A 26,570-nucleotide genomic window follows, 5' to 3' on the forward strand; every position below is an offset into this window, starting at 1 on the left:
CAAGGCAAAGCTCTTCTCTCATGCTACCTGAATCCACCTGACCATCCATCGGTGTGTGTGGTTCCCTGCATACCTTCAAGGAAGGAAAATGAAACAACAAGTAACAATTGGACTATGGAGTTGATTCCACAAAGAAGCACACAAGTGCCCAGTAAGTCTTTTAAGAAGCCACTTAGGTCATCATGCATGCTGCCATGCAAACTTTACACACTTCCATTCCTTTTCAAGGTCTTCAGAATAAAACCCTCAATAATCCTAGACTCCTGTTCATAGTCACGCTGTAGCCCAGAAGGTAAAGTTCTTTGGCCTAATAAATATCTCCTCTTAGTCTAACAGGGAGAGACAAATATCCTTTTTAAAATGTTAGCCTTACTGATAGCATTTAATAGCCATTAAATGCTCCTGACTTTTTTTTTCTCAAATCAGGGCAAATGGGATTTCATTAAAGTGGTCTCACCACATCCCTACCAAATCCAGGGATCCCTTACATACATTTTTCCTGAGTTTCTCTCCTACTATCAGCAGTAGTCATTGCTCTCAGGGCACCTTCACCTCTTTCTACTGATTAACCTCAACGTGAAGGTCCTCCATGTCTACAAATTTACATTCACTTCTCTTCCAGGTCCTCCCAGCTATCCTGTTGTTTACTTAAATGGTGATGATGTCTCAATTTTGCTTCTACTTTTCTGCTTTTATTAGTTCAAAATTGACAATTCCCCTGTCCTGCCTTTCACTGCAAAACTTGGGCGGTATCTGAGGTGTTACTCTCTTCACATTCAGGATTTCACTGCCTCTTGTTACTTGACCTGCTAAAATGTCTTTTGACAATTCCTTTCTTAAACCCTCATTCATTACTATAGTTCTCTTTTCTGGCCATCTCACTTTTCCACTTCCTTTCCAGACTACCTAACCACAGTATAGGTCTGTAGCTTCCTACTACTCTGATCATGTAGCAATTGTGAATCTTGTAATTGTTCTTTTCCTTTTCCTGTGAAATTTGAATCCCATGTCCTTACGCAGCACAACTGCCCAACTGTACCTCAGTCCAAGTTTCAACACAGCTCTCTTCAATTTTGTTTCCCCTTCCTTGTCTTTTTTTTATCATGGTCCTTGCACTACTTTAATTGTCTCCAAATCCTTGAGATCTTAAACCTTGAAGATCTTCAAGTTTATCTGACCCAAACCCAAAGTCAGCAGGATGCCAGATCTACAAGCATTCTCATACTTACGGTATCTATGCAAGAATGTATAGGGTCAGGTAATCAATAATGTAATCAATAATGTAATCAATTCTAGTTCATGGTATGGACAAACTGTGACTGTAACATCATCACCTTGCTACCAGTTCTGCTTTCTAAAACACTAATTTTGTTAGCCATAACTAATACACTTGCAGCTCACATAACGTAAATTCCATTTACTTTCTTTTTTAATACTTTATTCTAAGATTTTGAGATGTTCTCTCTCATTTCATTAACCTTAAAGTTTATAAATTGTCTGCCATTCATATTTTCTTTTCTTAGACCTCCTTCTTTCTTACTTCCTCTCTTCTTTCCCTAGGATATAGGGTATACACACCTCAGAGAGTTCTAGAGTTCAAACTATTCCTGCAGCAGAGTATGCAAATTTTATGATATGAGAAAGATATCCAGGCCAAGGTCCTGATTCTAATCTTTAAAGACCACAGGATAAGGTTTGTAGCAGTTCCAGGAGTTACTTGTCTCTCCATAAGCTGTGCAACAGCTGACTGCTGCATGGACAGTAAGGGCTTGTCTCCATTGCAAAGACGAATTGATTTCATTGTTGAGGGTAGAAGGAGGATTTGGACCTGGGAGGTTCAGCAGCTGAGACAGCTGTTTCTTTGACAGCTGATAGCTGTCATACCAATTTCCTTCAAGATTAATTTTAAGGCAGCTCTAATGTAGATGGAAGTGATAATGTAGAGTGAAGGCAAAACCTTAAACTAATGGAAGACAGATAGTGTGAACATAGTGGTGCTTCAGCTCTTGTGAAATAACCGGCTGAAACACATTCCCATTCCAAAAAGGCCAAAGGCTATCATAGCAAGGGATGGTACCCTTTGGGGCTGAGAAATGGCATTTTAGTAAAGGATATTCTGTAATTGATGGAGATCAATTTTGTGACCTATAGGGTACAATGGTGGATTTACCATTTTACAAATGCCAGCCTCTATTAACAACAGCTGCACAATGACCTACTTATAAAAAAGACAAGTGAAAATTCCATTTTGGAAGACAGCTGCATAGAAATTAATATTTCCAAATGAATATGTAGAGCCTAAATACTACTGCCTCAGGCACTTATTCCAGAAAGGTTAAGTGGCACGTTTAATAGATAATCTCTATGATTAATTTATCAGAAAGAACCAAGTGGCTAATTTCCCCTAATTGAAATTTTCTGGCATGATAAAAAATGTTCATATATAGTTCCACTTCCATTTAAATCCATTGTACTAACTTATTTTATTATATGAAAGCAAACAAACCTACAGTCTTGAATCCTGCTTTTGTTTTCCACTAATGAAACACAATACTTGAATGGCCACAGAGAAAGTAGTAGAATGGATTCCTCTCAGGACTGATAATAAGAAATGGGATCAGATTTTCAATCCAGCCCCAGGTTTCAAATAGAAAAAAGGAACCAGATTTGCAGAGTGCTTCACAGCCATCAACTTTTGGGTTTAGCAGTGGGAGAAACCTGATCGGACACTCACTACAGTGAATTGGATGGAATAGGGCTCATTCAGATCAGGAAAGAAACTCATACTTTTTTACATGAGATTGGAGCAGGCTTCAGGAAAAAAGCAATCTGAGGTCAGGACTGACTGTGTCAATGTAGTAATTCTGAAATATTTGAGCTGATTGTCTACACCTACATTTTTAAGTACTTCTAATAAATTTAATTGCCCTAATTTTTTAAGAAAGGGATGGCTTGCAAGGAGAGGTAATGTTTTTACTCAGACTGACAGATACAAACTCTTCTTCAGATCTGGCAGAAAGAGAAAACTTCATGCTAAGGACAGATAGGAAGAAATTGCTCTGAACTTTGCTAGGTAAATCAGTTAAACAACGTGAGTGAAAAAAAGGGTACCTGACATCTGCAACAGTGGAGGAAACTTGCAAGGGGAGAAGTAATGTGGGTCTTATACAGAACAGAGAACAGCAGTTACCCACTTCCTTTGGGCCATGAGGTAGTATGTGTGTGGAAAATGTCAATATATAGTAAAATCAATGTCTCCATTATATCCACACTTTTTCTGCCCTGTCATTTTTGTTCCTGGGCTTGTCTTTTCAGAATACTTTTTAAGTCTTTTTTGATGGTCAGGACAGCAATCACAGGTTGTGATTACTTTTAAGGGTCCCACTGCTAATTCTTTCTATGTTTTATCACTTATCTATTGGAATTAATTTCTATATGTAGTAATTGTTTCGTTGTAGTAATTGTATGGTTCATATCGTCCTCATGAGGACTTTTGGTTCATTAGATAAAACAAAATTTTGGAATGCACATGTTTAGGAAACATGGATATTGATGGATCTTGTGCAGAAGTATGAGATCTTGAATCCACCATACAGATGTTTGGTACTCCTGTAACTTGCTGCAGAGCATCTTAGCTTGGCAGTGCTGAAAAAGTGAAGCCCTACATGGTTCTCTGAGGGTTTCCTAGTGAGTTGCTGGAACTGGAACTCCACACTCCTGATTCCAGGTCTTGAACTATATCTTTTGTGCTAAAAAGTACTGCTCTTGATTAGATTTGTGAAACACAAACACTTCTTGGCTAGAAAGCAGAACTGTGTTTTTAACATGCTTTTTATCTGTCATGGGTTTTACAGGTTTTAAAACTCACATAGAACAATTTTGCAGATTCCACTCCCTTCTCTTTCCACCTCAGAGGGGTGGGGGGTATTCTTAAATATTCCTGCTACAGACCTGCCTGGTCTTTGCATACTTTGCCCTGGGTAGTAGCTTCAGATGTGAAAGAGGGTCTGAACAATGTGGTCCAGAGCTGGGAGCCAGAGGCCCCCTGTCCTGTCCAGCCAGTTCCCCAGCAATGCAGCAGTACAGGGCAAATGCCCTGCCAGGGAAACGCAGCCTCTTGGAAGCAGAAAATAGGAATAATCTACAGCAATTCGTGTGGCAGTTCATCGTCCAAGGCTTTGTAACAGTTCTTCTGCAGCTTTGCTAAGCAGTGACCAACAGATGGCAATACTGCACTGAGTATTCGGATTCTGTATGCAGTCCTATGGACTTCCCTCTGTCCTTACCAGGGAATTGCAAAATGGTTACTACCTCGTTTTAACTCCTCTCATAATATCACACAAAAATAATTGTTCAGAAAAAAAAATTTATGAGCATCACTTGTTTTGATGATTATACACAGGGGCAGTGGTGCCATCAGTGGTATCCCATCTCTTTACCCATTGAAGGTAATGGAAAATTCAGTAGTTTCACTGGGGGTTCTGTTAATAATCAACATGTTTGAAAGATGTCACCCTTAATATACTAGAGATTTGTCCAAAGCACCAAATTAATTTTTTTTATACATGTAAAACTCAAGTTTCAAAAGTCTGAAATTACTTTTTTTTTTAAAAAAACCATAAGGCATCTTTTTCCTTTTAAGAAATAATTATGTGGGCCAAACCTCCCATAATACAGGCATTCTAAGAACATAAATTGTACTATGGTGGGAAAAAATTTCCAATTATGTCACAGGCATGGTCCATAATAGAGATATTTTCCATAAGAATCTTATTGTTACAAATAGCTTTTCTGCTATGAAAAAAGGATCCAGAGTATAAATGAGTATTAAGCCACCATATTTTAATTAAATGCCATTCTAAATTGGTTAATGGCAATAAAGTTTAAACCAGAGGTGGGAAATGCACTAACTTTCTCAGAGACACAAAATTGTTAAAACTAGAGCTTTTTATATTAGCAATTTTACTCAGCAAAATATTAGTTCTCTGTGAATTAATATATTTATTACTCATCTGGAAAAAAAGCAAAGATCTGAGAAAGGAGCAGCAAAATCTGTAGATGACAGGTTATTTATACTATGGTTAGAGAGGACTTCAAAAGACCTAATTAGACAATATCACATGGGCTGACCGATGGCAAGCAAAACCCAATTTTGTTAAGTATTGTGCTATGGAAGGAAAGAAGAGAAGCGATTTATGTGATTCACAGCATTTTAAAAAAATGTATCAGTTTAGAAAACAGACTGAGGTCATGTTTAGCTGTGGTCAAAACAAGTAAACAAAATGTTGGGATGCATAAGAAAAATGATAATGAATAAGTTGGAGAATGTTAGAGAAATCAGTATCGATATCTTCATCTGGAAGAAAGAGTAATGGTATAGGCTGCAAAGATCTCAATAAAGGATACTGCAGAGCTAGATGAAATTAAAAGAAGGGTGAGAAGAATGACCTGGGCCAGGGAAAAGGCAAATGGGAAGATGTTTGTTTTTTACCCTTAAAATGAAGCATTAACCCCGCCCCCCCCAAAATATTAATATTCTAGAAAAGGTAGATTTTGAGCTTCAGTTATTGCTGTCCTCTAACAGGAAAGCAAGAAGAAATTTGTTGAGAAATGCAATAATAACAATAATAAAATGAGGATGTGATTATATTGCAAAACATTGTTAAAGGAAATCACTGAGACCAACCATTTCACAAGATTCGAAAAAGAGATTCAGTAGTTAAATAGTTACCAATAATACTCAAACATAGTGATTTCTTTGAGTAAAAAATCGTGGAAGTATATGAAAATGCCATGCTTCAGGTTTTTAACACTCAAACCAGATTTAAGATCAGGTTGAGATCTAATATGTACAGCTATTCATTACGTATGGGCCTTCAAACCTTCCTCCAAATCATCTGCTAATGGCTTCTGTTGGAAACAAAACATTAGGCTAAATGTGTATTAGCTGAACAATTCCTATACCCACACTGTACGGAATTTCTATTGTGAGTCATATTCTGCAGTGGTCATATTCTTTTATTATACTGAAATCACAAATAGATTTCAGCAAGCCTGTGCAGACATGCATTTCGATAGACCTAACAGCAGCTCCTAATTTGCACATTATTTACTGTAGTTATTGCAGGCAACTTTCTGAAATTATATTTAAGTGATGCAAACCTTTACCTTCCTGCAGAACAGTCAACAGTGTCTCTGTTCTTTCCTTAACTTCGAATCCTGAAGAACACTGCCTAGCTTCTTATCATATTTGGGCTCCCGAGTGTCCAACACAAAGCTTCAGGCTGCATTAACATCCTGCTTTGGGTACGACAGAAGTTGTTCACAGTCTCTCCCAAATATGTTCCTGCTCTTTTTGGGCTAACTTGATGGAAGATCCATGAGATCACTACTGCATAAGCAGTTAATATCTCTGTAAACACTTGATAGGGAATACACATGGAAGAGAACCCCGATCTCATAATTTCCCAAGAACCTACTATTTCCATGCTTCAGTTATCAGCCCACAAAATGACTGTAATGCTAACACTTTACATGAATGGTAACTAGTTAATTAACATTTCTTAAAGTCCTGAAACCTCAAATTAATGATGCTCTGGAGTATAAAGACAAAATATTATTTCATTGAGCATTTGTCATTTAAAAGCTCTATGCCTAAAGCTTTAATCAAATTCTGTAAGATGAGAGCAATTTTCTTTTTGTCACATTTGGGTCTCTTGCCTCTGCTAAGATGCATGTGTAGTTAAACTATGTATGTCTTTTGAGAGGAACACAGGTACTACTGTTTATACGATGATGGAAGCCAAACCCAGCAGTAGAATCCTACACTTGAGAGAGGTGTATAGTTGTTTTAAGAGTTATTTTTAGAAGATATGTTTCCTGAATTTACAAATTGTGACACTATATCACTTTTATTAGCACAGAAAAAAAGTCTCCTCTTCAGTTAACTGTTGTTTTGCTAAAGCTGCCAAGTCACAGTGTCTCTAAAATGTCTTGGTTCTAACAATGGCTGCTATTTTTTGTTATAGGAAACAATTACTGGCTACCAGATTTAAATCTGGTTTGCTAGCACAGGAGTACATTCATCTTGGGTACAATTCCTCTATACACCATGGATTTTAACAAGGCAGGAAATTAATTTATAATTTACTGTTATATCAAATACTACAGAAAGTAAGGGTGTTCTTTTGAAAAATGAGCAAAGATCTATGAATTTTCAGTAATGTCCATTGCTACAGAAATCAGCTTTTAATGGTGGTCAAGAACACTTACTTGAATAGTATAAAATCACTTCAGATATATATGTATGACTTGAGGCTAAAATTTCATGGTCAATTGGCAATTGTGCCATAAACAATATAGGAACACAACTGAAAATGTTGACACACCAATGACTTCAATGGCAATAAAATCAGGCCCCATGCAATAGTTGTTTTCAAGCTGCAGATGACACTATGGAGCATCAGACTGCTCACTTGGGCTCCAGTTTAGTGTCCATGCAAAAATCTTTCTCTTTTCCAAAAGACCTCTGGTAAAAAGATAATACACAGCAGAAGATTATTATTCAAGCCTCATCATCTGGCTTAGCACGTAGCATCAAGAACATTACCACACGTACAGCGCAAGCAGCAGCGAAGTCTGAGGCTGAGGGCATGGTGCGACTGCCCTTTTCAAAAGCAGCCGAAATTTCTGCTTGATTGGAAAGACTGCATGATGATGGCCTGCAATCACCCAGGTTTCAGTGGCTACACAAAGCAGCTCTGAGCACACGTATTCTTTTCATGTATTCTGGGAAGCCAGCTGTATGCAGAAAACTTTTTCTGCCTTTTTTGTATAATCAATACTGAGAGGTAAATTCCTTCTGAAGTATTTTTAGATGTTACGTATAAACTTTACCCAGTCTCTTGCAATTCAGTGTTTCTTTCCCTTTACAAGCAGAGAGGCTGAAGTACGATTTTTACTCTGAAAGGTGACTGGAATAACAGCAATGGTGCCTCCTCTGTTTTTTAAATTACATTCAGTTTACAATTTCAATAAAGATCTATTTACTTACTAGTTGTCAGCCTTGCCCATTTCATATTAAAAGTTAATATTGCTGACTTCAATATGAAAATGAATAGGAATTCAGGAAGCACAATTAATAATTCTGCTAACAATGCATGGTCAGGAAGCTTACTCTTTTGTAACTGCATTAGTGGCATCTCACTAATAAGACAAACCAGCAGGAAAAATACTCATCTAAAAAGAAAGCATGCAGAATTTTTTCATGTAGGAGGATTGTGAAGTTGTTAAATTATGTATACTTCTTGACTATATTCACAGTAAAAGCACTTGCCAAGTTCACGGAGGAAATAATTGCGCAAGCCTGGTGTGCAGGTCTGAGATCCAGCCATCGTTGTCTCTTGTTTTTATAAGGTGAGTCAATCAGGTAAAACATGGTTCTGCTGAAAACAATGAGAAATTTATTTTGATGTTAGTGGAATTATGTCAGTTCCTATAACTATTACTTTTCTTGGTAATTGTTATATTTATTATACATTATGTTAGCATTAATTAAATATTAATTACTGTAATTACATGTAATTATAATATATAAATATTACATATTGTACTTATTTTGCACATATACTATATAATAGAGAGGAAATGTCTTAAAACATACTGGTTAGAGAAAATGCTACGTATTTCCAGGTTAAAAGTACTTTTCACAATGGAAATGGTTTAATACAGACATTTAAGTTACTTCGGTTTCTAGAAAAATGCATTTTTATGGTCATAGGGTCTGACCTACTCCCATTAAGTTTCACATAAAGATTGCCACTCATCTTAAAAGCAGCAGAACCAAGCTCTCGCAATATATTCTTTAAAATATGCTTGCTTCTTTAAATGTTCATCATTGCTGCAGTGAACAGCACACACGTCTGAGGATCAGGAATTTGCAGTATCAAATAGGAGGTGACTTTAACTTACACTGTTTTGGTAATGTGCATATTAATTCAAAGTTCTAGCAAATTCCCAATGTATGATGTCTCGATTGTAAGTTGAGTCCCTAATGGGAAGCAAAGACAGCTTTAAAGTACCATTCACATGTAGTAATTATTGGCAGCTGACCCACTAAAGCAGAGTTTTGAGACTTGTGCTTTGCACCGCTATCATTTCTGCAACGAGTTTCCTTCCTCCCCTCTCAGTGGGGCTCCTGCTGGGAATGTAACACACATCACTGGAGTAAGCAGTGATGTGCCAGTCTGCATCTGCTACAAAGCAGCCTAAAAATAAAACCCAATTGGACAATGCCATTTGGTGTACAGCAGCACATAGTGTAGTCACGTAAACCAGGCTGTCAGCAAAGATAACTGATTGTTCAGCTACATGCCAAACAAATCTCAGGGTCTTAAAAAACCCCAGAAATAATCCTTTGATATTCATTTAGAAACTTAATCTCTCAAGATTTATTATCATTGCAATTTAATGAATTTTCATCAGTGAAAGCATAATGAGAATCTCATCAAAATTTACTATTAATATTCTAAGAAATCAGCCCATCTTGCAGCTCGTTTCAGTTCAAGGAAGTTCTCTGGTAAAGTAGATTTAGTTTTAGAAGATGCCTACCCTTCAAGTTGACATTTTTCCCTGTGCATATCAGATGAGCCCAGTGCTTTTACCAGTATCTCTCTTTAAAATCCCAGTTCTGTAGACTGAATCTTTTCAAAAAGATCTACATGTTAATGTCGTTCTTTCTACAGATTCTGTTTGAAATAGCTGCCTGTATTTTTTTTTTTTTTGCTTGTGTGTATTATCAGACTCCTTGAATTTAAAAGAGTATGGTCACACAGAGTGCGCAAATGACTACAATGCAAATAATTGCAGGCTCTTAAATTACAGATAAAACTTTTTACGTCATCCTTCATGCTACCATACAATTTTGCAGGGGGAAAGCTCTGCAGATCTTTGCATTTTTGAGGTTTTAAAATTCCTATTGAATTGGATTTGGAGGATATTTGCAAATATTATTCTTAATTCATAAATTGCTGACCTTGAAACAAATGCCCACATTTATTTTATGTAAAATGGGAATGCATTTAGACACAGAATGGAATCATATTAACTACAGGTCCTGGGCCTTCAATGAGATCTCTGCGTAAATGGATCTCACTGCAAGATCAAGCACCACGATTTTTAAAATCATTAAGTAAAAACATGACTAAGGCTAACAGGCTTTAAATATCTTTTGTTACTGCTACTATAGTTATGGCTGAAAATCCCCAAATTACACGTATACCATTGTACAGCTGGAAAAAATGAACTTTACAAAGATTTCTGTTTATATATTTTCAGAAAAATGATTACACACTCTTAAAAACATAGGGTATGAAACCACTACAGATTGAACTTCATTCTTATTATGTACTGTGCTGGTTTGCCAATTCTACGTGCACAAAAACCATGAGAGAGAGTGTCCCAAAGTATTGAGCTTGATTTTCTCAGGAAACTACCATTCCTAGAATTGTGAGACAAAGCAAAACATGAAGTTGCATGGAACTTGCAATCAGAGGGCAAAATTAGCAACTCCGCAGACTGTCAATATGTTATTTAATCCATATGAGGAAAAACCCACAACTCCTGTCACAGACAAATGTGTCTAATCCGCAAATCCTGCTTTTATGAAAGCATCATTGGGGTCACCCTGTGTACATAGTCAAGAGTTTGTTAGTTGGCACAGGGGTCAGTCAGGCTTACATGTTTGTGGGCAATTATTCCAGGAAATAGCAAGTCATGTTACCTCAACAACTCTACAGATTATTTGTTCTCTAGAAGCAGTATTGAATAGATTGGGGGACAGATGTGCATGTTGTACATTTTAATTTAAGAGCACTTTAAGAGCACAATAATGTAAGTTTTTCACTACTTTTATGATTATTATCTGGTATACAGTCTCTATGACAGGACAGAATTGTCTCCAAAATTGTACAGAAGAGAAAATACTTAGATCTGCATTGTGTCCCCAACTCAGAATGCTATTTATAAGCCCCAATGCTACTGCAGTTTATTTACTATCTTCTTCTATTTGTAGCCTTCAGTATGGAAAACCAAAGATAAATATGACAAATCAACTCTATGTATTTTTATCATATCGATCTTTGTGAAAAACAGGTAATTCATTTATTTCTCACAGTACCTGTGGTAACAATTAAAGATAAGACAAATATGTGTGTGTACCTGTGCATGTTCATATGCATTTCTTGGCACGTTTTGAGATTGTCTTTGAGCTGGATAAAAACTGATTACAGCTAGTATTAGTGAAATATCAAAAATGATGGACTTATCATTCTATATTATCTTTATTTCATATTGAGGCAGCATGTATTTAGCTTACTTAGAGGGAGCTAAACATAAGCTACTTTACTGTGATAAATTCAGAATAGGTTCCCTTACTAATTAGTTCCCTTACTAATCAGGTTTTTTTAATTTCCTATATGGCTATGCATTTCAATCTCTTTTCTTGTCTTTTTTCTTTTATGCTAAACTGAACATCTGTCAACTACATCACCATGTCTGAAGTATTCTCCCATTAAAAAGGAAAAAGAGCATACTCTGTATCCTATTATTTATTGCCTTCTCATCTTCCAACTCTTGGAATTACAAAGATCCTTGAGATGTATATACAGTGTGTTGACACTCAATACCAGTATCAAAGCTTAACTTTGAAAGATCTATATCATATAATTTCCTCACTCTAAATCTTGGAATTCCAAAAGAAAACTAACATATGCAAAATTCAGCAACAGAAAACAACTGATGTATAGAATTTCTACGGCCTACATATTGTTTTACTACTCCCTTATCTTTTAGTAACTGTTGCCTTGATGTTGTGTGCCTAAAAGTATCTGAAGAGTATATATTTGGGTTATAGTATCTCGATTCATCAGTGTGAAATTAATAAAAGAAATGCAGCTGTAGGTATTGCTTATCTGCTGCTTTGAATTATTTAGCAGGGCACACATAAAGCTGAAAATCTTTCTTCCCCTCAAACCTCAGTTGTCAGTTGCTACCACAGGGCTGTTGTCTCACAGTCCCTCGTGCTGACAGATACGACAACTTACACAAGAGTTGCATACTGCCTACGTGCAGTTCTTGTGGAACTGATGTTTTGTTTCCTGCCTCTCACACCAGCGAGAACTGTGATCTGATAGTCTGATACAGACTTGGTAGCTTTTTATACCTCCTTTTACAATACTGCAATTGATTAGATGTCATGCAAAAGAGCTGGGAACCATAACTATCAATTTCAACAAAGCTACACACACTTTATATTAATGACAGATGAATTGGGATCTTTGGAGCCAAACCACAGTAGAGAGGTTTGCATGTGCCTCTTAAAACAAGGAGAGTGTAGAAATTGAGACAGGGGATGTAGACAGTACCTTTAACTAGCCCACTCAGACATAAAGGACATCTATCCGCCTTAGATGCCCTGGTGTATTTGGAAGACGGTGAAAGATCTAAAATTATTCTGGGATGCCAGACAAATAACTTCTGGTAGCCCTTAAACTTCAAGCAAATGAATACCCCACTAAGGAATTTCTGGGCTGGGAAAAAGACAACAGTAGAGAGAACCATAAAGACTGTGAGACCTGTTCCTGCATCCTTGGCATGTGTCCAGCCATACAGGATATTTGCATCTAGTAACACAGCCAGTTGTGTACTATTTTGGATGAGGAAGTTTAAAAAACAAGCAAACAAAGAAAAAATCACTGGGCACTGTATCATCAGCTTTAGCTTAGTGATGAGCAGAGTGAGCTCCTCAAACCTGATGTCATATTTTTCAAGGAGAACCAGGCCCAGGTGGTGGACTACAATGCAAGCAAACCAAATACACTCTGGGCAGCAGTTATAGAGGAAATATGAAAGCACCAGAAGCTGACTAAACAAATCAAGAACCTGAACCTGGCCACTGAGGTCAGCTACATTGGCTTTCCTGTTGGAGGCAGAGGAAAATGGTACTCAGCCAATCAAGCATTGCTAGCTGCATTGGTCCCTTGGAAAGCAGATGAGACTGGGCTGCCAAGTTTTAGTAGATAAGTTGCACTCTTCTCTGTCAACATCCCAAATGTCTTCTCAAGCATAGGACAGACAGGTGGCCAAAGCTCCATCGTGGCCAAAGACTAGCTCATAGGCATCTCACATTTCATGATGTCACCAGGAGACCTGGACTGGTTTGGAAAGGACACCCAAAAGAGGCTCTGATTTGAGGGGTTTAGCAAGAGTCATTTATGAAGGAAGCTTTGTCGGTCTCATATTTTGTTGTTCCTGAGAAATGCCTTGCTGTAAGTGGATTACTTAAATCCCAATCCCAGTCGGGGCCTTTGAGTGTTTCCGTAATTTTCTGTAATGAGAAAACTCTAGAGAAAAGACTAGTTCATTCAGATGTCATGCCTGCATTAGATCACAGCTTTATCTACTACACTTTTCTGTATGTTATGAAGTAATTTAGCAAAGTTTCAACCATGAGATATTGGTTTACATGTTTCTCTGTTATCCTTCTGTTCAACCTACTTTCATAATCTCATGTTCTTCATTACAAAATTACTCCTTGTTTGGCAGTTTGCCACAATAAAAATAATCTGTATAGGCAAAAGGTAGTAACAGTACCACTAAGGCAGTTGAAATTAAGTTGCCTTTGCTACAGTGCCCTAACAAAAACTAAGGCAATGCAATAGCATTCGGTCCTCCGTTCAGTCCTCTTGCAACAATCCTGTGTTGCAGGAACTACCACATGGAAATTCTTTAAAAATACCATTTAGGCTTCTTTCTAGACCACTTTAAATCTCGATATATATTTATAAACATTTTGTGTATTTATATAAACATAAATGAAAATAAATCATCTAAAATTCATCATGCATATGGTAACATGTTTACTTTAGACTATTAAAATATGAATTATGTGTCCAATATAAGACACTTACTACAAAAGTAAAATTCCGTTATCTGAAACGTCACACCTTATTGCCATCAGTTGTACAAGGTCAAACAAACAAAACATAATTTCAAACATTCATTAGAAGGGGTACTATCTTTCTATACCTGTTTATAAGTGTTCTAGAATTAATTCTAAATAGTGTTTGGACTGTATTATATTAGAAGCCCTAAATACCCTATTAATAAGTTGGGTCAATTATATAGAATTACATTTTACTTTTAGTCACAACCTTACAACAGAATATACTTAAGAAGCCATATTCATTTCTAAGTAAAAAAAAAAAAATCAGTCTAGTTCTCATTCACACATTTACAGCATATTTGTTTTATAACAATCTTCTAAGATCTAGTATTACAAAATGTCAACAACAGTTCTTTGCGTCTCACAAATATTCTCTCAACACTTCCATATTTGCTGCATACTTTGAACGGTTCTAAGCCAACTGCTAATGGCAAACTAATAATGAATTCATAATCATTTGCTACTCATTGGAATAAATTTTTAAATATAAAAACTTCTCCAGTATTGAGATGGTCATGCAAACTCTTTTACCACAGCTGGCTGAGAAGTAAATTTTTGTGGTTTTGCAAGCTGATTCCTTTTTGTGAAAGTTTTCAAGAAAACAAGGAAAATGAGATCCCAGACATCTGAATCACCAGACATTAAGAATAAAAATATACATATGTTTAAGAAGTTGACTTCCTGAAGCAAAAATATGAAATGCCAATGACCATTTTGTGCATGTAGTTGGGAATACTCCATTCCTGTGCCCATCTAGCTGGTTGCAACAGACAAAGGATTTATTTCAGAGTATAGTCCTCCATTTCAGAACAAATGGAAGACAGTTTTTTAAGCAGAACAGCAATTTAAAAACAAACACATTTTCTCCTTCTTCTCTGGACTAGGGACACTGACCTTAAAAATATCTGAAATTCTTCCACTGCCTGTAAACAAAAATGGACTGCAGGCAGTCATGATCATATGTCACTCTTACAAAACATTCTTACTCGTTGGCTACTTTTTGGAAAGGTTATTTGCTGTCAATCAAGTGACAAGTTCTGCTTATAATAATGGTGATGACATCAGACCTGTAGAAGAGAAGATTAGTATGGGGAGTCTAAATATATAAACTAGAAGGTCATGGGACACATCCAACATCAACTGAAGTCAGTGGCCTCCATTCACTTCGATCAAAACTGGACTGATCCATGTAGGATTAAGAGATTTTTATATATTTATATTTTCCCTATAGCCAGTATCATTGACTTGCAGCCTAGGTTTTTTAAGGTGACCTGGATCTTTGATTTGTCTGACAAGAAAAGGTGACTGTCCCAATTTTTATGTGGCCATATATAGTCAGTCATGTTCACTCTTTCCAAAGTGGGACTTGCCCTGTGGAGGTAACAGGCAAGAATTTTTCCGAACAGCAGGCTGGGGGCTCTAACCATGCACTTCTTTTGCCATTTGGTAGTGTTTACAAAGAAGCTGGGCAAGAGGCCAGTTCTCATTTTAAGCCTCAGGTTGGACACAATGGTCAGTCAATGTACTGAGGGGTATAAAGCATAGGTCAGCAGCTTTCCCATCAGGCAGCAAATAACTAAATTTCACTTGCCTGAAATAGGGTTTTAGTTGTCCAGGGCTGCAGGACAAAAGGACTGTTCTCACCCTGACAGCTGGAATGGATGATTTGTGAAATGTATTTTTAGAAGTCTTATTTGCCTACGTGTATGCCTGCATTGTCAAACATTCAGACAGCAAGAGCGAGTTAGGCTACGAGCCACGAGGACTGTGACATACTGTACAAACTGTATAACATATCTAGATCTAAACCTGCATTTTCATTACTTCTCACCCTCCAACTGCAAATATACAGTCCAAATATTAATGCAACACTACTGCTGTTCTTCCTGTACTTCAGTATACTATCACTACAGCATTCACAGTAATTAGTAACCACAAAGGGAAAATCATGGCGGATACAACAGGACATTAGTGATCAAGTCTTTTTCCCAAAATCACCCTGGTTTTCACCACATTTCCTTTTCCTAAACATGTCTCTATCTGATTAACAGAAACAAGAATCTCATGTAAATTAGCCTTTTCCTTTAACGAGACAACTCACTCTTGAGGGATTTCATTACTAACATTCATCCTCCTAATCTTATCCCACACCTTGCTGACACGCATATCCTTATTAACATTTGCACATGGCTATTGTACCACTGCTGCTTTTTTTCCGAGCTAATGATTTCTTCCTCCTACAGCCCGTGACATCAAGTTGCACTCATAATACATTTCAAAGCTGGTTTCCTCTCTCTCTAAACAACATTGTTATGCTTTTTCTTTAAACAGTGCACTGGTTTCCTTCCTTTCCCTTCAATAGAGGTCTCGGAAAGCACTTTTCACATATACGTAACATCGATAGGAAAATCATAAATATAACTGAATACGTCTATTCTGTGCGGATTTACATATGACTTTACTAAATAGTTAATCACGCTAGCATCTTTCAAAATATTTAGAATTCACAAAAAAAAAAAGAATATTCAGTATAAATATAGCATTGTAAGCATTCTGGAAAATAACTTTAGTGCACAATGTCACAATAAATATCTACACTACACATTTTCTAGTCCTTAAGAGTTCCCTCTTTATTCTGCATTGGTTATTATGCCCTTCTGCTGAATTGAATGTTTTCATACTCTGTTCATATTAAGAAGTGTGAACTTCCTATTTATTTCTCAGTCTGTCTTAAATTCCTACCATCTGGTTAAGACGTACTAGCTTTAAGGCTAGGATTCTTCCCAGTCTTCTGTGCCTTTATGCTCTTAATCTATAAACTTCATCTGTAATAAATTTAAAATTAAACGTCTGCTCTTTAGAGACAGTTATGTGTTAAAAGTTGTTATACAGCACTGTAAAAAAATGATAATATTATGTAAATAAATCCAGCAAGCCAAAATAAAAAATACGCTTATTGTGTGTAATAACTCCATTGTTAGTGTTGACAGAACCAAATTCTGCACAGATCCACTGAGTATAATTAAATCACTAGGATAACAAAATATGGAGCAGATTTAGACACCTCCTGATAGTGTGAAAGAACATGTTCGTGCATTGTATTGAACTGTAAGACTAGGTCTGTAGAACAAATTTCTGCCTGTGAATACAGTATGCTTTAATCAGCCTGGCTTACGTAGTTTTGGGATCTAGTGGTAAAATTTTATGTCGGTAAAACATATAGCACTATTAGGAAAAGTTCTGGTGGATGGCCATCAGCTAGTGAAATATAATTTGCCAGCTATCCGTCAGGGTAGGAGATTGTTGTGATCCTGTAAGCACCATATCACGCTCTTCATGTGACCAAGAACTGCAAGATACGTGGCTTGGAGAGCAGGAGGGTTTCTGGAGAGCAGAACAGTTTGCAGGTGGGAAACATCAATAGCTCACCAGGGATTCTAGATTTCTTTTTGGACAGGCCTGGACTGGACATGTAACAGGAGTCAAGCATGAGTGGTAATGTTTGCCTTAGTGACTCCTGATGGTTTGCTTCTTCCTACAACAGTCCCCAGCACTGCTCTGTGGTCACTACATGACACAACCTCAGCACAAGAGTAACACCTGAGCTCCTGGAGAGCTGCTTGCAGCTAAAAAGCTCCAGACTGGCTACCCTGCTTCCCGAGGACAGGAAATATAAGTACCCCTAAAAATACCGGTGTGTTTGTGTGTGTTAATCTCCATTCTCTAAAAAACCCCCACAAACAACACAAAAACCAGGAGGTATTTTATGGGGTTTTTTGGATTACTTTTAAGGTGTAGCCTCAGCATCTGGCCTGGGAGGAAGGAAAATCCATCCCAGTATTTTCTTTTCTCTTTCCCTTCCTCTTCAGCTCTTTCTGACTTCCTTTACACTCAGTTTTTCCACTTCATACCTATACTTCCTTCCAATCAAAAACTTGTTGAAAACCCATCAGAGTCTTTTTTATCTTTTTTTTAAAACCAATGTTTCATCTGCCATTTAGTTAGAAGCAGGAAAAAAAAAAAAAAGGTACCTTCTCCAGCACTTTATTGTACTCTTCCAGTACAAAGAATACTCCAACACCCCTCTGCCTTGAAGGAGCCAACAATATGACAGCCTTCTGTTCCCTTGTATGCTTTCCAAGTATTTCCCAGGTATTTCTTAATTTGAGGACTAAATTTACTAGGAAGAGACATGCTTAGTAGACATGCAAGAATCAGAAAAGTTCAGAGGGAACGCACTGATGAGAAGCCCAGTCTGCCAGCAACCATCTGTTATGAAGAAGGAAACAAAGCCGCAGATTGCTCCTAGGCAGCTCCCCACAGACACTACTTGAGGACTATTTCTAGCTTGTGGCTAGAAGGTGTCCAATAAATTGACAATTTCACTTCTTCCCACAGAGTTTTCTGATTAGCAGCACTGAAACTGGTGGAAATTACTGTTATTTTCACTTTATTAGTATCATATCCAAGTGTGTGGGTTTGGGTATTTTTTGGGGGCAGAGAATTACAGCCAGATGATTGGATGCTTAGCCCTGTAGAGAAAATTTTTGCTTACATATATTCCAATAATTTTAAACTACTCTCCTACTATTACACGTTACCTTATTTTCTAACTTCTACCGGACATTTCTGTACATTATTAAATGCTTGTTCCATTTAAAATGTAAGATTCTAAAAAAGCCTTGGAAATAAAAAATAATCACTTTCTACTAGGAAAGACAGGATTAACAGAAGACTATTTCCATGGAAATAGGATTTGAAAATACATCGTACTGCACAACAAACTTTTCTGTATAAAATCTGCATTAAGCCTGAGAAATAATAACAAACCAGTTTAAACTCACACAGCAAAGCCATCATAGACTAGGCCTGTTTCTGAACAATTCCTAAAGCTGGGAGCACCATGACTATTATGTTCAAGGGACCAATTTGAGGTAATTTTTGTGCATTTTACCTAATTCCCAAATAAATCCATTTAACAGCAGTGTTGAATTCTCCAGTTTCGCCAGCTAGTGATTTTGAATGGAACAGGAATACAGTACTTTGCAGGTGCCACTGGCGATCTCCATCACAAATTGCTCTACTGAGAAAGGAAGGACACTGCACCTGACCACAGAATAACAGAATGAGAAACCTCATTATTTTAAGCACATATTAAATATTCACTGATTATTTTTTCCCCTTCTCCCCTTTTCTTCTGCCTGGCGGTCCCTCACCTCGTTCCCCTGCACCCCTCGCAGCCGGGGCCCGTCCCGGGCGGTCCCTGTCACCCCTCACGGGGACAACCCCGCCGCCACCGCCTCACTCTGCGCCTCACCTCACCCCCCGTGTCCCCGGCGGCACCCGCCCCAGAGGACCCCCGGTGCCGCCGTTGCCCGCCCCTCCTCCTTCTCCTCCCCATCGCCTCCTGCCCGCCGCCTGCCCTTCCCTCACCCCTCCGCCGGCGGCCGCCCGCCCTCTCCCGCCTTCCCCTTCCCGCTGTCACTCGCGGCTCCGCCCGCCCCCTGGCCGGCCCCTCCCCGGCGCCCGGCGGAGGAGCCGCCGTTTCCGGAGTACACAGAGCGGGGCTGGCCGCGCGGCGGGGGCTGTCGCGGGCAGGTGAGTGAGCGCCGCTGCCGAGCTCCTGCTCCCGCCGACCGGCCTTTTCCCGGCCCCGCGGCGAGGGCTGTCCCCGGCTGCTGCCCGCGGGCGGCAGGAGGCCGGCAGCAGCCCCGCAGCTCGGGCGGCGGGGCCCTGGTGGTGCGAGGCACCGGGCTGGCATGGACGGTGTTACCGTCGTTCCTCCCTCCTTCTCTCCGCGGGCGCCGAGGGGGACGAGGCGCGGAGGAGGGCAGCCAGCGCCCTGCGGCCGCTCGGGGGAGCCTTCCTGGGCCACGGCGGGGGGCGCCGGCTGGGGCTGGGAGGAGCCGCCGGCAGCGCCTGGAGGAGCCCTGGCCGGGGGGAGGGCGGCGGCAGTGCCCCGGGGCGCGGCCCGGAGGTTGTCGCCGCGCTCCTTCGGTGGGGCCGGGCCGGATCAGCCCTGTGGTGACGGGGGCAGCCTCGGCACGGTGCGGGCGCGCAGCCGGGGCGGTGGTGAGGCTGCGGCCCCCCCCCCCCCCCCCGCCCTTCCCGCCGTGACCCGTGTGCGGGCAGCCTGGGGAGCGCGGTGGGGACTGGGACTGCGCCTGCGGGAATTCCTGCGCACCTTCCTGCTAAATAGTGACCCGCGGCCGCCCGGGGCGCCAGCCTGCCCCGGCCCGGCAGCAAGACCCCGCCGCGGGGGCCTCGCCTCAGGGTGGCGCGGCACTGCTCTGGCCCGGCCGGGTGCCGCCAGCTCCCGGCGGTGAGGCGGCTCTGCTGGCCGTGCGGGTCTCCCGGGCGGTGCCGGTGGGACGTGCCCCTCGGGAGGGTTGTAACGTCGGCCTCCTGAAAGCACACCTCGTCACGGTGCCCACGGTGGGTTTTCTTCGCGGCCTGCGGGCGGGAGTGTCTCGGTCTCGGCGGCCGCTGCAGTGGGCTGTGCTTGTATGGATTTTTCACCTGGTGCTGACTGAAAGTGCTGTTTGTTGTTATCTGGCCTTATGTTTAGTATGTTGTATTCATATGGTAACTGCAAGCAGAAGAGAATAGCTCTCATTTTGGGCTGTAGCTTAAAACTTTACTGATATAGCTTTGATTCTCCCTGCTTGAGGGGTTTTATTGTTTGAATGGAGAGGAAATGGTGCTGGTATATCTATTTGCCAGGTGGATGTTGGATTAGAAATTTGAAAGAAGCCAAAAGATCTTGTATAAAGACCAGGTATAAATCTGCCATTATTATTATCACTGTTGGTTTTATAGAGGAGCAGATGTCCGGGTGTCTTGAACAAGAGTGGCATACGTCAGTTGTGTGTAGCAGCAATAAACTGCTTGGCTTTCAGAGTCGGTCAGCCTGTGGCTCTGGAGGCACACACAGCCAGCAAAAGGTTGAGGCTTGGTTCCCAAAATGGCACTGCATCATGTAACTGCCAGTGTGGTTGTTGGATAACCTCAGATATAGAGATTGGGGAAAAGGTTGCTATGGATTTTAAGGCTGCTGTTGCTTGATGTTTCTGTTTTCTCAGCCCAGTGCCATCTTGCAAAGAGGCAGTGGTGCTCTTGAGAAACTTATTTTCTGTGTGCAACGGGTGGCTGAAGCTCCTGCGGTACACTCTGCTTCCCTCACCTCTCTGAGGTATGCGGTATGTGTCGTGTAGCTCCCAGCCACATGAAGGTTTTGGTATGCAGCTCATGGGACCAGGAGTGTTGGCTGATCTTGATGTGTGCACAGGTGCTATTTGTGTGTCATGGATAGCAACATGATTTTGCACTTGGCTGGAGCCTTCTACTAGGCAACGTTTCTACAGAAAATATGGTGGACCCCTCTTTGGTAAAGAATTGCTATTTTTCTAAGTTTAAGACTTCCACAAGGTTTTATTTTCTTCCTTTATTTTCTGTTCCATCCTAGAAAGAAGGACTTTCTAAGTATTTTATATATGGTTGTGAAGAAGGTGTGTTTCAGGTCAACATACACATTTCTGGTGCTTTGCAGAACCTTCAGGGTGTGAAGAATTGGGCTGGAAGCGACGCATGGGAAGCAGTGGCTATGTGCTTTGTGGTACTGCTTCCTAGGTTAGCATAAGGCATAAATCCTTCTGTTGGTGTTTTTCATTCTGAATCGAGAGTTACTCAGTTAGGAAACTAGAAATAATGCATACAGGGAATTTTTTTCTAGTCAAAGTCTCTTCCAAGACTCTGAAATTTGATTAAAAAGTAAATAATCCTTCATACAAAGTAATAAGAAAATATCTGCTACAGATGTTTAAAAGAGAAGTGGAGGTTTCTTCTACTTCATATGTAACAACTTGTATTTGATCATGTGAATATTGTTTTTCTGTGGTTTTTTTCCTGCTGTCTCCAACCTGAGAGCTGTTTTCTCCCCCCCCCCCCCCCACCCCACTTCTTCCTACTATTTATTACTTTTCAACACCTCTTCTTCCCCAGCATACAAATGGCGGCCAGTTTTTCTTTGCAGCAAAACAACTGTATTTCTGCTGTCCTATAAGGTATAAGTAAGCTTCCCTTTATACTCTGAATTGTCTAGTTTTAAGTGCTGCCACTTGCCTCTCATTACTCAAAACAGGATTGTGTCAACAGAAATTGTGCTGCTGCTTTTGTTTATATAGTAGAACTGTAATAGGAAAAGACTTGTTCTTGGTACAATGAATGCTGGTACACCAGAAATCCTGCTAATGATAGTGATTAACGGGTGCTGCTCAAAATAGGTATCACTGCTGATATGACTAATTGTGCCATATGAAGAGAGGTCCTTTATTCCCAATAATCTCAGGGTGTTTCTACTTCTAGAGAAATGCCTGATCTATGCAGACAGATAAATGCACAGTGAAATGCGGAACTTGCAGTGAAGTGTGGCAATTTTTTAAGAGCTTGCTGCTGCACTGCAAAACCACTGGGGGCTGAAAATGAAGAATATCTTGTGGTTACTGTAGGTAGATAGAATATTATTACTGGAATTGGATGTTAGCCAGAACAACACCCTACATGTTACAAACAATGCCAGGGTATTGTTAGTAGCTATAGAAGGGGTTTTATATCATACATGAAAGATGACATTTCCAGCAGCATGGGTAACCTCATCACAAAACATTGTGCTGGGGCTGGCTCAGAGGGCAACTGGCTCTGCTAGGCTTGACAAAAATCTACGTTATAATTGCACTGGTCCTCCTAGAGCTTGATAATATGTCTGCATTAGTGTTTCTTAACCTTCATTGGCCTTTGGGTAGCAACAATTTATTAGTAACATGCCACAGGCAATCTTGTGATCTCCAGGCAATATCGTATTCCGGGTTCTGTTTAGATTTCGTATGTCTTGTGGCTGAAGGCAATGCTGGAAGCTTATATGGGGACTGCAGAGCTAAACCATGGAAGGTGCTGTGTCTTGGTGTCTGTAAAGTCTGAAGTTCTGCCTGGTAGGATGAAAAAATATTTTGAAAGTTAAGTAGAGTTTATTAAAGATGGGTTCCAAACTCACTGAGAAGCTAGTATTAGTTGTGTTTTGTTGTGCCTCTGGCTTTGTGTGGGTTTCTACTCTTCTCCTGTTTGTATACCTTAGTATAACTTTATGGCAGGAGGGATTCAGATGTTCATCCCTTCTGCTCCCAAAGAAACTATTAAGGGTGTGTGTGTGTGTGGAGTAGGAGGCATCCATTTCACAAATACTGCTTAGCAGGTTAATTGCCGATTTGGTCTGATATCATCCCAGTCTTCTAGTGTTCTGTGAATAAAGCATTTTGGTCCAATCCTTGAATTTTGCCAAAACAGTAATTAAAAAAAAAAGAAAAAAATATTTCTATGAAACTTCAAAAAGATGATGGTGTTAATGAGCTGTGTTTCACTTTGAAGTGCTCTAATGTGACAAGACAAATTATTCTGAGAACTGTGCTCTTGAAATATCAATCTTGTCTTACTCAGCTGTAATTAATGAAGATTAGTGTGTTGGTTATTTAAAATGAATTTGGGGGAATCGATCTGTGTGGTTCTATTAAGGTCGTAAACTTTTTGTGATGCAAACAGACCCAGGTTGGAGCAGCCTTGGAGTACAAGAGAAAGAGGCGGGTGTGTGGGGGGAAACAGCAGAACAGAGGGTCTAGAAATGCTGGTCAGCCTCTGAAGAATGAAAGAAAAGGGGAATGTGAAGTACTCCAGGTGTGGCTGGGGGAATCCTGAGATGTCTGTGAGTGAAGATCAGTATGGGTGTATCTGAGGTGGGAGTAACTGAGGCTCTGTGAGGCATGTTCAAGAGCCTTTATAGCAAGGCAGACGTTTTTCCAGCTGTGGTATTGCATACTGTTGGTGCTACATTGGCTTCAGTCTAATGGTAACATATGGCAGGTTATTGGGGTGAGCACCTATTCTAACTTTATTCAAACAATTCAAGTTTGAAGTGGGATATTCTAGAGCTTTCCTTTGAAGAACTATTTTCATGAAGAAAATAAATACTCTCCCTTCTAAGGAAAGCTCTCACAGGAGAACATGGTAGCACTAGTAGCTAGAATTAGCTAAAAAGAAAACAAAAAACTCTGAAAAGCTTTAGCTGTAAAGTAGCTGTGTTTTTTAAAATAAATTTTTACCTTTTGTGTTTTTACTGTTAGAGTCACATCAGAGAAAAGAATTCCTTAGGAAATTCCTTAGAAACATTTACAATACCTCGGTAAATTGTGACTAATTCCTACTTATGTTTTTATTAAAATTTGCTCCTTGAAATGACTGATGCATATTTTCTGATTTAGGCTAGCTAGATTTTCATTGTCTTGCAACATAGCTGTATTCCCTCTTTGTGGTCTTTTGTTTCTTGCTTTTCTAACAGTTTTCTGCTTTTTCAAGTGATTAGGGTTTTTTGGTCGATGTGACTTTTTGTTTTATCTAGTTGTGTTTCAGTGGGGTACTTCTCAGATGCTAATGTTTTCTGGTAAGCATTTCTGTACAATAGCATTGCAAAATACAGATTACTTGGAAAATTTCAACAGGAAGATCTTTCTACCTTGTCAGCCACCCCATCTCAGGTTTGGATTTTCTATTTTTATTCTTTCTTGACACTACATGTGTGTTGGTTAGGTAGTTACAAGGGAATGTGTCAACTCGTTGTTTAATAAGAGTATTTTAGGTGTGATTTTTGTTTTAGTTGTGTATTCAAAGTTGACATTTAAAGGGTACTGTCCGACTGCAGAAAATTCCTCACAGGCTTTGTGCAGCATATTCTGCAATCTGGGAATGGAACGAAACTCGTCAATTTCAACAGTTTCTGAATGTAAGGGAAAATTTGTTCCCCTTGGTAGAAATAATAATACTTAACTTTGATTCTTTAATGCTTTATTCTAACATGCTGTATTTTGGGAACTTGGAGTTCCCAAAGTATATGGAATATGTTGTAGAGGAGAGGGTAGGAGAACAGTAGGAAGAAAGAACCATGATGAACCTTTTCTCTGCTACTCCACAGGGATCCCTAGTGTGATTCATTCGTGTGAGAGTTATCTAGCAATGAAATATATCTGTAATTCTGTCAGTAACTAAGTGTTTTTAGTTTCCCAAGTAGATTACCTCACTGTGATAACTTGGTATGTTTGTGAGTTTCTGGATGGTGTTGGGAATTCCTCTGGATTTACTGAGGTAAAATTAGATCTTTTGAAGCATGTCCACATGGTCTGTCTGATACCAGGATATTCAGAGCTGTGTTCCTAGGTGCTTTTTTTTTTGTTTATGGAAGTTGAACTTCGTGTTGTTCCTGTACTGATTACAGAATTTGGCTGGTTGTGCCTCAGAAGAACAGTATGAGTCCAAACACAAGAGCTTCCCCAGAGAAAGATAAAGCACCTGAATGTCTACAGCTCACATTCCAGAAAAATCTGGAGATCTTTTAAGTGTTGTTTCCTGAGAGTCTAAGTACAAGGTAATATTTTAAAAAGTTCCTTAAAAATACTTGAAGCTGGCAATCTCGTCCTGAAGAAGCTAGGCATTCTTTTTGTGGCCCAGCATATAAGAGAAATGCTGAAAACCAGTGAAAGCTGTGGTGACTAGAAAGGACAGACACAGAAGCAAGCACTCTTTTTGTTGTTGAAAGACTTTTCTTGTGTCTACATCCTCACAGCTTGAGTAAAAGACTGAGTATCACAGGGCAAAGATCACTTTGGATAAATGTGATTCTATGCCAGACTCCAAAAGATTTGAGGAACATAATCTCTTTCTGTTGAGTATTTCAAAATTTTTCTCAGAATGCTATTTGCAAGTCTTGCACCAGATGGTATTATGTAGAAGGAGGAAGAATACAAGGAGGAAGAGGCTACCTAAAAATTTCATTCTTCCAGATCTAGAAGTTCTTCTGCATGCATCTTGCAGGGTAACTTCAACGTAGAATGAGTTCATCATCTCAAAATGTTCAGAAGAAACCACGTTTGTCAAGTGAAGGTAAAAATGAATGCAGCTTTTCATCGTTTGTTAAAGGCACCTGTGTTTAGTAAAAGATGGAAAGATCCTGAGGATAGGAGATTTTTTTGGCAGGAGGGAAGGATGACAATATTGCTTGCTGTTGAATGGTCTGCAGTTCTTTGTCCAAGCAGGAATTGAAGGCCAGGTGTGTAGAATAGTGTTAACTAAAACTGTGCAAATATGTTGTTACAGAATCCAACTTCATAAGTGCATGTTTCATAGCTCCAGAATAAACTTTATTTAGCTTCTTACCAAAGACATAGTTGGATATTTGTGTCTTTTTGGCTGAGCAACACAGTTTGTAAATATTTAAATAATAAGGTAATAAGATATACCCTTTTTCCTACACGAGACGAACATTTACAAGCAGATGATGTAATCAAGCACTTTTAATATGGTGCTGAAAAAAATAGGTCTGCTGCTAAATATGAGTGTATCATTTAGAAAAGCTAACCCCTTTCATTTATTAAATAAAAACCAGAAGAGAATGAAAAAAAAAGTGTAAGATTTGGTAGTCATTGGAATTTTGTTTCTCTGAGTTTAGTTCTGAGTAGCACAAATGAAATCA

The 26,570-nt window shown here is 39.4% G+C and overlaps 1 protein-coding gene and 1 long non-coding RNA gene across 7 annotated transcripts in view; one reads left to right on the plus strand and one right to left on the minus strand.

Annotated features, from left to right (window-relative positions):
* Positions 1-8,335: 8,335 nt before the first annotated feature.
* Positions 8,336-20,162, minus strand: LOC129212285 (uncharacterized). Its single transcript, XR_008579129.1, has 3 exons — positions 19,776-20,162; positions 18,957-19,108; positions 8,336-8,444 (listed from the first exon to the last, which is right to left on the minus strand). It is a non-coding gene; the product is annotated as an uncharacterized LOC129212285 (long non-coding RNA).
* The window catches only part of GARRE1 (granule associated Rac and RHOG effector 1), a 61,328-nt gene continuing 54,298 nt past the window's right edge, over positions 19,541-26,570 (plus strand). For 3 of the 6 annotated variants that reach the window (XM_054840663.1, XM_054840670.1, XM_054840671.1), the window contains exon 1: positions 19,546-19,600. The gene's annotated coding sequence lies outside the window, so the exon portion shown is untranslated. Of the gene's footprint in view, positions 19,601-20,350; positions 20,438-26,570 lie in introns of those variants that run through there. The other 3 variants (XM_054840667.1, XM_054840666.1, XM_054840668.1) reach the window with 3 other exon arrangements.

The sequence above is a fragment of the Grus americana genome, chromosome 13 (assembly GCF_028858705.1).
Source record: "Grus americana isolate bGruAme1 chromosome 13, bGruAme1.mat, whole genome shotgun sequence".
NCBI lineage: Eukaryota > Metazoa > Chordata > Aves > Gruiformes > Gruidae > Grus > Grus americana.